We start from the raw sequence: 12,391 nt of genomic DNA on the forward strand, positions 1-12,391 counted from the left end.
CCGCCACCTCGCCTGGCTAGTTTTTTGTATTTTTTAGTAGAGACGGGGTTTCACCGTGTTAGCCAGGATGGTCTCGATCTCCTGACCTCATGATCCGCCCATCTCGGCCTCCCAAAGTGCTGGGATTACAGGCTTGAGCCACTGCGCCCGGCCTTCTTTTTTTTTTTAATGTTGTTTGGGCTGTTCTCAAACTCCTAAGCTCAACTGATCCTCCCAACTCAGCCTCCCAAAGCACTGGGATTACAGGCATGAGCCACCACACCTGGATAATTTTTAATTTTTTTTCTTTTTTCCTGTAGGGACAAGGTCTCACTCTTCCCCAGGCTGGTCTCAAAGTCCCAGTCTCAAGCAGTCCTTCCACCTCAGCCTCCCAAACTGCAGGGAGTACAGGTGTGAGCCACTGTGCCTGGCCAAAGGATCATTTCTTTCTTTCTTTTTCTGAGAGAGGGTCTTGCTCTGTTGCCCAGGCTGGAGTGCAGTGGTTTGATCACTGCAGCCTCAAATTCCTGGGCTCAAGCAATTCTCCTACCTTAGCCTCCTGAGTAGCTGGGACTACAGGTACATGCCACAATGTCTGGCTACTTTTTTTTTTTTTTGAGATGGAGTCTCGCGCCATTGCCCAGGCTAGAATGCAGTGGCACGATCTCTGCTCACTGCAATCTCTGCCACCCGGGTTCAAGTGATTCTCCTGCCTCAGCCTCCTGAGTAGCTGAGATTACAGGCACCCACCACCACGTCTGGCTAATTTTTTTTATTTTTAGTACAGATGGGGTTTCACTATGTTGGCCAGGCTGGTCTTGAACTCCTGACCTTGTGATCTGCCCGTCTTGGCCTCCCAAAGTCCTGGGATTACAGGCGTGAGCCCCTGCGCCCAGCCATGTCTGGCTAAGTTTTAATTTTGTTTTTAGAGATGGGGTCTCACTGTGTCACCCAGGCTGTTGGGGTTCATTTCAAGGAAAATGTTCCTGGTTGCTCTCCAGCAAGGAACTTACTATTCAGGCCCATTACCCAATCCTGCTCACCCTAGACCAGACTTCCAGCCTGAGGCCCTTGGCTGGGTAATGGACTTATTCAGTGAGACCCTTATGGGAGGGCCAAGGACCCGAGGGTGGATGCTTGAGAAGGTCAGCTTTGGGATCCCAGCTTAGTAGTGGCTCACACCTGTAATTCCAGCACTTTGGGAGTCTGAGGTGGAGGGATCACTAGAGGCCAGGAGGTTGAGACCAGCCTGGACAACATAGCAAGACTCCATCTCTACTAAAAATGGTACCACTTCACTTCGGTCTGGGAAACAGCAAGACCCTTTCCTTCTCCCCCACAAAATTCAGCCCAGCTGCAGTCTGGAGTGATGGTGCTGAGCTCGCCCTGCTGCACAGCCACTTGAAGGAGCATCGTGAGGCCTGGAGTCTCCTTCCAGCCCTGAGAGTCCTTGATTCTTTTCTGTCTTTATTTAGAGACTCTAATCTCTCTGTGTTGACCAGGCTGGAGTGCAGTGGCACGATCTCAGCTCACTGCGACCTCCGCCTCCCGGGTTCAAGCGATTCTCCTGCCTCAGCCTCCCCAGTAGCTGGGAATACAGGCACGCACCACCACTCCCGGCTAATTTTTGTATTATTTTTAGTAGAGACGGGACTTTTGCCATGTTGGCCAGGATGGTGTCGAACTCCTGACCTCAACTAATGCACCCACCTCGGCCTCCGAAAGTGGTGGGATTACAGGCATGAGCCACCTTGCCCAGCCTTGCTGCATGGAGCCCCTTGATGCACCTGTGCGGAGAGCTGGATGCACCTGAGAATTACCTTCCCCAGGATGGCCCTGGACCCATTAAGACAGGCACAGGAGGAGAATGCAGCCTGAGCTCTCCTGTTTTTGTTCAGGGCGGCTCTGAGTTGTGACTCACACTCGAGTTTCCCTGTGGGATCCAATCAAAACATCCCTTGCACACACACACATATATATATGTATATATTATATATATATATATATATATATATATATTTTTTTTTTTTTTTTTGAGACGGAGTCTCGCGCTGTGTCACCCAGGCTGGAGTGCAGTGGCGCGATCTCGGCTCACTGCAAGCTCCGCCTCCCAGGTTCAGGCCATTCTCCTGCCTCAGCCTCCGAGTAGCTGGGACTACAGGCGCCCGCCACCACGCCCGGCTAGTTTTTTGTATTTTTAGTAGAGACGGGGTTTCACCATGTTAGCCAGGATGGTCTCGATCTCCTGACCTCGTGATCCGCCCGCCTCGGCCTCCCAAAGTGCTGGGATTACAGGCTTGAGCCACCGCGCCCGGCCTATATATTTTTTTAAGACAGGATCTCGCTCTGTTGCCCAGGCTAGAGTACAATGGCATGATCACGGCTCACTGCAGCCTCAATCTCCTAGGCTCTAGCAATCCTGCCTCAGCTTCCTGAGTAGCTGGGACTATAGGTGTGCCACTACACCTGGCTAATTTTTTTCTTTTCTTTTCTTTTCTTTTTTTTGAGATGGAGTCTCACTCTGTCGCCCAGGCTGGAGTGCAATGGCGCAATCTTGGCTCACTGCAACCTCTGCCTCCCAGGTTCGCGATTCTCCTGCCTCAGCCTCCTGAGTAGCTGGGATTACAGGCAGGTGCCACTGCGCCCAGCTAATTTTTGTATTTTTAGTAGAGACGGGGTTTCACCATGTTGCCCAGGCTGGTCTTGAACTCCTGACCTCAGGTGATTCACTCGCCTCGGCCTCCCAAAGAACTGAGATTAGAGGTGTGAACCACCATGCCCGGCCTCACAGGATTTTGCTGGAGGCTACATCTCTACTTGGCTTCCTCTCCTTTCTTGACCCGCTTCTCTTACTCCAGCACCCTCCGGGATGATGGCCTTAATGCATCACTCACTCAGAAATTCGTGTGTCGAGGTCTGCTGCCCAGCAGCCTGCCCTGAGACCCATGGTGTAATTCTGGCAAGTGGAGTCTGGACTGGGGCCACTCCCCCATCAGGTAGCAACAGGGACCTGTTTGTAGGGGGTGAGTGGTGGTTATCTTTGGCTGCCTTTTTTTTTCTTTCTTTTTTTTTTCTTGAGACAGGGTCTCACTCTCTTGCCCAGGTTGGAGTGCAGGTACAATCATAGCTCAGTGCAGCCTCCAACTCCTGGGCTCGAGGGATCCTCCCATCTCAACCTCCCGAGTAGCTCAGACTACAGGCACACACCACCATGCCTGGCTTATTTTTATTATTTTTTTGTAGAGATGGGGTCTTGTCATGTTGTCCAGGCTGATGTCGAACTCCTGGGCTCAAGCGATTCTCCCACCTCAGCCTCCCAGAGTGCTAGGATTACAGGTGCCAGCCACCGCCCCTGGGCTGATGCCCCTTTTTGACACAATGGGTGGGGTTCGAGATACAATAAGTTCTGCCAATTGCCTGCCTCCCCACGGGGCACCCGGTGGGCTGGAAACACAAGGAACATCAGACAAAGGAACTCAACCCCACCTCATCAAAAACTCAAAACAGGCCGGGTACAGTGGCTCATGCCTGTAATCCCAACACTTTGGGAGGGTGAGATGGGTGGATCACTTGAGGTCAGGAGTTGGAGACCAGCCTGGCCAACATGGCAAAACCCCATCTCTACTACAAATTTAAAAATTAGCTGGGTGTGGTGGCGGGCACCTGTAATCCCAGCTACTTGGGAGGCTGAGGCAAGAGAATTGCTTGAACCCAGGAGGCAGAGGTTACAGTGAGCCAAGATTGCCCCACTGCACTCCAGCCTGGACAACACAGCAAGATTCTATCTCAAAAACAAACAGAAACAATAGGGAAAAGAGACCTCAGTATATAACTGGGTCCAATTCTGGCCGGGTGCGGTGGCTCACGCCTGTAACCCCAGCACTTTGTGAGGCCGAGGCAGGCAGATCACGAGGTCAGGAGATCGAGACCATCCTGGCCAACATGGTGAAACTCCGTCTCTACTAAAATACAAAAATAATTAGCCAGGTGTGGTGGCGGGCGCCTGTAGTCCCAGCTGCTTGGGAGGCTGAGGCAGAGGAATCACTTGAACCCAAGAGGTGGAGGTTGCAGTGAGCTGAGATCGCGCCACTGCACTCTAGCCTGGCGACAGAGCAAGACTCTGTCTCAAAACAAACAAACGAAACAAAACCCTGAAAACAGAGGATGCCCCCAACACCTCCCCCATGAAGGGCTCCCAGCCTGCCAACAGAAGGTGGCCTAGGGAAAGAGGGAGGACAAGCAGGCCTATGTCAGCGGCTGGTCCACCTGCCACCCTGCTGCTTATGTGAGCAGGAGGAAAGAGGAGGGAGGTGATTGGCAGCCTGCCCCAGGGACATGGCCTGCCTGGGCCTGTGCACCCCGAGAGAGCAGGAAATGGCAAGAATAAGAAAACAGACACCCACATGGACGTTGCTGCTCGGCCCAGCCAGCGACTGGCCTGGTAGTGGGCAGCTTTCCCTCCCTGGAGGGCACTGGAGGGTGGCTAACAGAGGTGGGCGGGAGCACCAGGAAGGCAATCTCTCACTTTAGCCTCAGCTTGAGCTCCTGCACCGTGCCACTGGCTATCATGGCAGCCAGGGCCTTCAGCTCATGGCATCAGGCCTGGAGTACGGCAAGGCCCCCCTGCCAAGTCCCAACTGTGAGGTGCAGCCTGAGAGTCACCGACTGGGAATTGAGGGATGACAGAAAGAGGAGTTCCCTGGCCTGCATGGGGACAGGTTGTATTTCAGCCCAGCCTGAAAGGTGGCCAAAGAGGGGGATGCAGTGGTGGTAGGGGATGTCTGTCTTGAGCAAGAGCCTGAGGTGGGAGCTGGGGGCAAATCCAGGGGTCTCAGTGGTCCTGTGGCTGGAACTTCTTGCCCCTGTGGGGAGTCCGTGGTGGCTATGAAAGGCGTCAGGCGGTGGGGAAGGTTGTGACTTGCCAAAGTGGATGGGGGTGTGGCACGTGGTCCCGATGGACAGCAGGAAGCCATCCAAAGGCTGTTTAAGGAAACTAGGTGAGAGATGACAAGACTTCAAGGTGACAGAGTTAAGCTCTGGTCACTGGAATTTTTTTTTTTTTTTCACCGTGATCTATACTCTTTCCCTACATGATATGAGACAGGGTCTTACTCTCTGTTGCCCAGGCTGGAATGCAGTGGTGCAATCATAGCTCACTGCAGCCTTGAACTTGGGCTCAAAATCAAGTGATCTTCCTGTCTCTGCCTCCTGAGTAGCTGGGACTACAGGTGTGCACCACCGTGCCCAGCTACTTTATTTTTATTTTTATTTTTAAATTTATTTTATTTTTTGAGACACAATTTCGCTCTTGTCACCCAGGCTGGAGTGCAATGGCATGATCTCAACTCACTGCAACCTCCGCCTCCCAGGTTTAAGCAATTCTCCTGCCTCAGCCTCCCGAATAGCTGAGATTACAGGCAGGCGCCACCACACCCGGCTCATTTTGCTTTTTTAGTAGAGATGGGGTTTCTCCACGTTGGTCAGGCTGGTCTTGAACTCCCAAACTCAGGTGATCCGCCTGCCTCAGCCTCCCAAAGTGCTGGGATTACAGGCGTAAGCCACTGCGCCCGGCCTCTAATTTTTAAATTTTTTGTACAGGCAATGTTTTGTCTTGCTATGTTGCCCAGGCTGGTCTCAAACTCCTGGGCTCAATCAATCCTCTTGTCTCAGTCCCCCACAAAGTGCTGGGATTACAGGCATGAGGAATTCCCAATAAATGGGAATTATTGTTCAGCAGAAAACTGATCTCTTTGGGAAAGTTAATGTGGGGAGAATATGGCCTGGCTCTGTGGTCCTTAACACCACCGTGAAAGACCAGGTCACCCTCTGCCCATTGCCCTTCCAGAAGAAGCTTGTCCTCCCTGTCCCAGCTCCGAGTCCACCACAATCTCCCACCCAGGCAGCTGCAAGGCATGCTGGGAGTGAGTGGCCACTGGGGCTGGGGGCTGTCGGGGGCCGAAAGGAGGAGCAGATTCCTCCCTCCTGGCACCCACAAAAGTGTGTCCAGGGCTAGATCAAGTCCAGGTCCCCGCAATGGAATGGGAAGGAGCAGGCAGCAGTGGGGTCTCAGCTGCCGACGAGGAGGCACACAGGGCTAGAAACAGTCTTTCTCTTTCCTTGACCGGACTTCAGCCTCCCTGGAGCCTCTTCTCCACTCAGCCTTGACCTTTGAGTGTCTGTGCCCGTCTCTGCATTGCCCAGCTGTAGCAAAAATCCTGTCAAGTCAGTTTAGCCAGAATCTCCACCCTTAATATCTGATCAAATCCCTCCTCGCCCACCACCTGCCGGGTGCCGTCTGATCACTCTTGCCTACCTTCAGCCAGGATCCTGGGAGTCAGTTCAACCAGAACCTCCCACCCCTTCGTATTTTTCCACCCACCCACTCCCCTCCAACCTGCTCCTAGGGTGGAAGTCTCCACTTGTCTCTGCTGTATTCAGAACTGAGCCCAGTTCTATACTGAGGTCTCTTTTCCCTATTGCAATAGTTCCTGAATAAAATCTGTTTTTACCATTTTAACTACTGTCCAGCTCTGTTTTTTTCTCTTTTTGTTTTCTTTCTTTTCTTTTTTTTTTTTTTTTTTTTGAGACAGGGTCTCATTCTGTCGCTCAGGCTAGAGTGCAGTGGCACCATCATAGCTCACTGCAGCCTCAGCCTCCCGTGCTCAAGTGATCTTCCTGCTTCAGCCTCCCGAGTAGCTGGGACTACAGGCTCGCACCACCACACCTGGCTAAGTTTTTCTACTTTTTGTAGAGACGAGGTCTCACTATGTTGCTCAGGCTGTTCTCAACTCCTGGGTTCAAGTGATCCTCCCACTTTGGCTTCCCAAAGTGCTGCGATTATAGGAGTAATATGGTTTGGATCCATGTCCCCACCCAAATCTCATGTTCAGTTGTTATTTATTTATTTTTGGAGATGGAGTCTCAGTCTGTCACCCAGGCTGGAGTGCAATGGCGCTATCTCAGCTCACCGCAACCTCCACTTCCTGGGTTCAAGAGATTCTCCTGCCTCAGCCTCCTCAGTAGCTAGGATTATAGGCACTTGCCACCACTCCTGGCTAATTTTTGTGGTTTTAGTAGAGACAGGGTTTCACCAGGTTGGCCAGGCTGGACTCAAACTCCTGACCTCAGGTGATCCACCCGCTTTGGCCTCCCAAAGTGCTGGCCTCCCAAAGTGCTGGGATTACAGGCCTGAGCCACCACGCCCGGCCTCTCAAGTTCAATTGTAATCCCCAGTGTTGGAGGTGGGACCTGGTGGGAGGTGATTGGATCATGGGGGCAATTTCTCATGATTTGACACCATTCCCCTTGGAGCTGTCGTCATGTGAGTTCTTGTGAGATCTAGTTGTTTACAAGTGTGTGGCACCCCTCCCCTCTCTCTCATTCCTCCTGCTGCCGCCATTTGAAGTGCTGGCTCCCCCTTCACCTTTTGCCATGATTGTACGTTTCCTGAGGCCTCCCCAGCCATGCTTCCTGTACAGCCTGCAGAGACATGAGCCAATGAAACCTCTTTTCTTTGTAAATTACCTAGTCTATGGCAGTTCTTTATAGCAATAGGATAACTGACTAACACAAAGCATGAGCCACCGCTCCCAGCCTCAGCTGTGATTTTAATAGCAGCACTACTGCCTTCAGCCCACTCCAGGCACATAGAGGCTCAGTGGGAGCATCCATCAGCACCCTTCTGTACCAGGCTCCCTGCCAGCCCCTGGCGTGAGAGCTCAGGAGGAGCCCAGGAGGGCTTTCTGTGGGAAGAGACGGCTGAGGAAGTCCTAAGAGCCGAGTGGAGGGGAGCTCTGCCCAGTCACGGCTCAGTCCCTGCAGGTGGGTCTGTGCAGATATGGGGCAGGCCCAAAGCCCATGTACTTGAATGGAGATGCTCTCGGCCTCACAGAATTCCAAATGCTCCTGATGCCTGGTAACTCTTCACATACCCTGTGTCCCTGCCAGTGAGACACATGAAGGCTGAAACCCAGAACAAGCTTCACGCCGATCACTGGGTGGGCCAGCACCCTCCTCACTGCCAGCACCCACCGTGGAGGATGGGCAGGAGCCAGGCAGACGATACCCCAGGAACTGTTTCATGAGTATGCTTGGGTATTCCCCCAACCCCAATCCCACCAACTGCTCATAGATACATGACTGACATGGAAATTGTACTAGTACAAAAAGGGTATGATTTACCTTTTTTGTTGAGACGGAGTCTCGCTCTGTTGCCCATACTGGAGTGCAGGGGCGCGATCTCGGCTCACTGCAACCTCCACCTCCCGGGTTCAAGCGATTCTCCCACCCCAGCCTCCCGAGTAGCTGGGATTACACCTGGCTAATTTTATATTTTTAGTAGAGACGGAGTTTCTCCATGTTGGTCAGGCTGGTCTTGAACTCCCGACCTCAGGTGATCCGCCCACCTCAGCCTCCCAAAGTGATGGGATTACAGGTGTGAGCCACTGCACCTGGCCCCTAATTTTTGTATTTTTAGTAGAGACAGAGTTTCCCCATGTTAGCTAGGCTAGACTTGAACTCCTGACCTTAGGTGATCCACCTGCCTCAGCCTCCCAAAGTGCTAGGATTACAGGTGTCAGCCACCGTGGCCAGCTATTTTATTTATTTTATTATTATTACTTTTTGAGACAGAGTCTCGCTTCTCGCTCTGTTGCCCAGGCTGGAGTGCAATGGCGCAATCTCAGCTCACTGCAAGCTCCGCCTCCCAGGTTCATGCCATTCACCTGCCTCAGCCTCCCGAGCAGCTGTGACTGCGGGCCCAGCTAAATTTTTTTGTATTTTTAGTAGAGACGGGGTTTCGCCATGTTAGCCAGAATGGTCTCAATCTCCTGACCTCGTGATCTGTCCGCCTTGGCCTTCCAAAGTGCTGGGATTACAAGTGTGAGCCACTGCGCCTGGCCTATTTTATTTTTGAGACGGAGTCTTCCTCTGTCACCCAGGCTGGAGTGCAGTGGTGTGATCACAGCTCATTGCAGCCTCAACCTCTTGGGCTCAAGCAATCCTCTCACCACAGCCTCCCGAGTAGCTGGGACTACAGGCGTGCACCACCACACCCAACTAATTTTTAAATTTTTAGTAGAGTCAGGGTTTCACTATGTTGCCCAGGCTGGTCTTGAACTCCTGGGTTCAAGCCATCTTCCTGCTTCGGCCTCCCAAAGTGCTGGGATTCCAGGTGTGAGCCATTGCACCCAGCTACTTTTTTAAAATGTTGTGTAGAGACAGGGTCTTGCTATGTTGTCCAGGCTGCTCTCAAACTCCTGGCCTTAACCTATCCTCCTGCCTCAGCCTTCCAAAGTGCTGGGACTACAGGCATGAGCCAATCCTGGCCTGCTTTTTCATTACTTCCTTCTTCAAATGAGTCTGGGGAAATCTATCAAGACTGATTTCAGTAGTGAGTGACAAGAAGGTCCAACTGAACTACAATTTATGAAAACCAATTGTCCTCAGGTCAGAGGCATCCTCAGGTGGCCCAGGCCTGGTCTAGCATTTCCCCAAAGCCAAGGACACCTAAGCCCCACCAGCTTCCTTCCTCTCCTCTCTGTCTCCTCAGCCCCTCAGCAGCGCTGTTGGAGCAAGAAGCAAAAATCACTGGTAGGGCCTGGTGAGATGGCTCACACCTGTAATCCCAGCACTTTGGGAGGCTGAGGTGGGAGGATCACTTGAGCCTGGGAGTTTGAGACCAGCCTCGGCAACATAGGGACACACCATCTCTACAAACACTAATAATTTAAAAAATTAGCCAGGCATGGTGGCACGTGCCTATGGTCCTAGCTACTCAGGAGGATCACCTGAGCCTAGGAGGTCAAGGCTGCAATGAAGCTATGATCACATCACTGTACTGCAGTCTGGGTGACAGAGTGAGGGAAGGGAAAGGAAGGAAAGGAAGGGAAAGGAAGGGAAAAGAAGGGGAGGGGAAGAAGGGGGAAAGGAAAGGGAAAGGAAGGAAAAGAAAGGAAGAAAGGAAGGAAAGGAAAGAAAGAAGAAAGGAAAAGGAAAATTATCTGTGGATGAGGGAGAGGAATAAATTGAGTCTCGGATTAGGTATCAGGTGAGGACAGACCAAGAGGAGATCTGAGGAGATGCGGGGGTGATTCGGGGTCCCTGCCTGATAGGGTGGAGGGATCTAAAGCTGGGATGGAGTTGCCGACTCTCTCTTACACACCCTCCTCCCCTGGGGTCCCTTGCCATCCACATTACAGGTGGTTTTCGGCAATGGGCAGCACTGGGAAGTGACAGGGTGCAGGAGGGCAGGGTTGGGGTACTCTCTCCCTGCCACACTGTCCCTCCATAATCACAGTGCCCACAGTGTCCCCATTTTTATATCTCCACCTCCCTCCAGGTTTGACAACATCCTGCCCTTTCCTGCTCCTGCAGGGCTAAGGGTGGCAAAGGCCTGGTGCCTTCACATTCCAGCTGCTTCCCTTTACCTAGTGTATTAGTCCATTTTCATGCAGCTAGAAAGAACTACCCAAGACTGGAAAACTTATAAAGGAAAGAGGTTTAACTAACTCACAGAGCCAGGCACAGTGGCTCACGCCTGTAATCCCAGCACTTTGGGAGGCCAAGGTGGGCGGATCATGAGGTCAGGAGTTTGAGACCAGCCTGACCAACATGGTGAAACCCCATCTCAACTAAAAATATAGGGGAACAGCCAGGCGTAGGTGCCAGGTAAAATCCCATAGTTACTTGGGAGGCTGAGGCAGGAGAATCACTTGAACCCGGGAGGTGGACGCCGCAGGAGCAGATCATGCCACTGCACCCCAGCCTGGTGACAGAGGCCGACTCGGCCTCAAAAACCAAAAATTCTGCCCACCACCACCAAAAACCAGACTCACAGTCTAATTTGACTGGGAGGCCTCAGGAACCCTACACCATGGTGGAAGGGGAAGCAAACACTTCCTTCTTCACATGACGGCAGGAAGGAGAAGTGTGGTGCAAAAGGGAAAATCCTCTTACAAAACCATCAGATATCATGAGAACTCACTAACATGAGAACAGCATGAGGCGAACTGCCCCATGATTTAATTACCTCCCACCGGGTCCCTTCCACAACATGTGGGGATGATGGGAACGACAATTCAAGATGAGATTTCAGTGGGGACACAGCGAAACCATATCACCTGGCAACACTGCTTTTGGTTGTTAATTGTCCTACAGTCAGAGCCCTTCCTGGGAACCGCCTGGGGGCAATTGCGCCTTCCTACTGAACCTGACAGATCAGGTAGGGTGGAGAAAGGTCTAATCTAGGGATCAGGGTTCTAAAAGATACCCACAGGGGAGTCAGGCAGTGTCATTCAGATATAGGCCGGGAGGAAGGGGACAGGGAGTGATGGGCACTGAGGACCATGGCCAAGCTCAGTCCCACCCACAGAAGCTGGTTACTTCTCAGGTCCTACTGGCTGGTGCCCTGCAAACCAGGGGCCTTGTGTTGCCAGAACTTCTGATTTTCAAATTTTATTTATTATTAGAGATGGGGTTTCAATCTGTTGCCCAGGCTGGAGTGCACCGGTGCTTCGACCAGTGCTCACTGCAGCTTCCACCTCCTGGGTTCAAGTGATCCTCCCACCTCATTTTTTCAAAGTGCTGGGATTACAGGTGTGACCCACCTCGCCCCTAGAGTGCTTAATTTATAGGTGTGAGATCCTGCATTAGAACCTGATTTTTCAATTTTATTTTATTTTATTTTTGAGACGGAGTTCGGTTTTCCCTGTCACTCCGGGCTGGGAGTGCAGTGTAAGCTGATCTCAGCTCACTGCAAGCCCGCCTGGTTCCCGCCCATTCTCCTGCCTTCAGCCTCCCGAGTAGCTGGGACTATTATATACTACTACTGCCTTCCGCCTGCTAGTTTTTGTATTTTTAGTAGAGACGGGAGCCACCAAGGTTCTGGCCAGGATGGTCTCGATCTCTCCTGACCTCGTGATCCGCCTCGCCTCTCGCCTCCCAAAGTGCTGGGATTACAGGCTTGGACACGCTTCCGCCTCAATTTTTATTTTAAACAAGAGTGGGACTCCTTATTTTAAAATGTTATTCTATTAAGACATTTTAAAACACCAAGAGCCAGGCAACATCACTGTGAGGGGTCTGATTCAAGGGGCTAAGGTGACCTCTGTAGGGACTAACGTTTGAGTCCTCCTCATCTTAGCTATTACTATTTTTGAGACAGAGTCTCACTGTCACCCAGGCAGGAGTGCAGTGGCACCTTGGCTACTGCAATTCGGGCCTGCTTCAAACGATTCTCCTGTCTCAGCCTCCCGAGTAGCTGGGACTACAGGTGTGCGCTACCACAGCCGCCACTTGTATTTTTAGTAGAGGTGGGGTTTCACTCCACTATGTTGGCTGCTGGCTAGTCTGAATCCTGACCTCGATCCGGCCTCGCCAAGGCCTCCCAAAGTGCTAGGATTACAGACACCGC

This window comes from Papio anubis, chromosome 4 (genome assembly GCF_008728515.1).
Source record: "Papio anubis isolate 15944 chromosome 4, Panubis1.0, whole genome shotgun sequence".
NCBI lineage: Eukaryota > Metazoa > Chordata > Mammalia > Primates > Cercopithecidae > Papio > Papio anubis.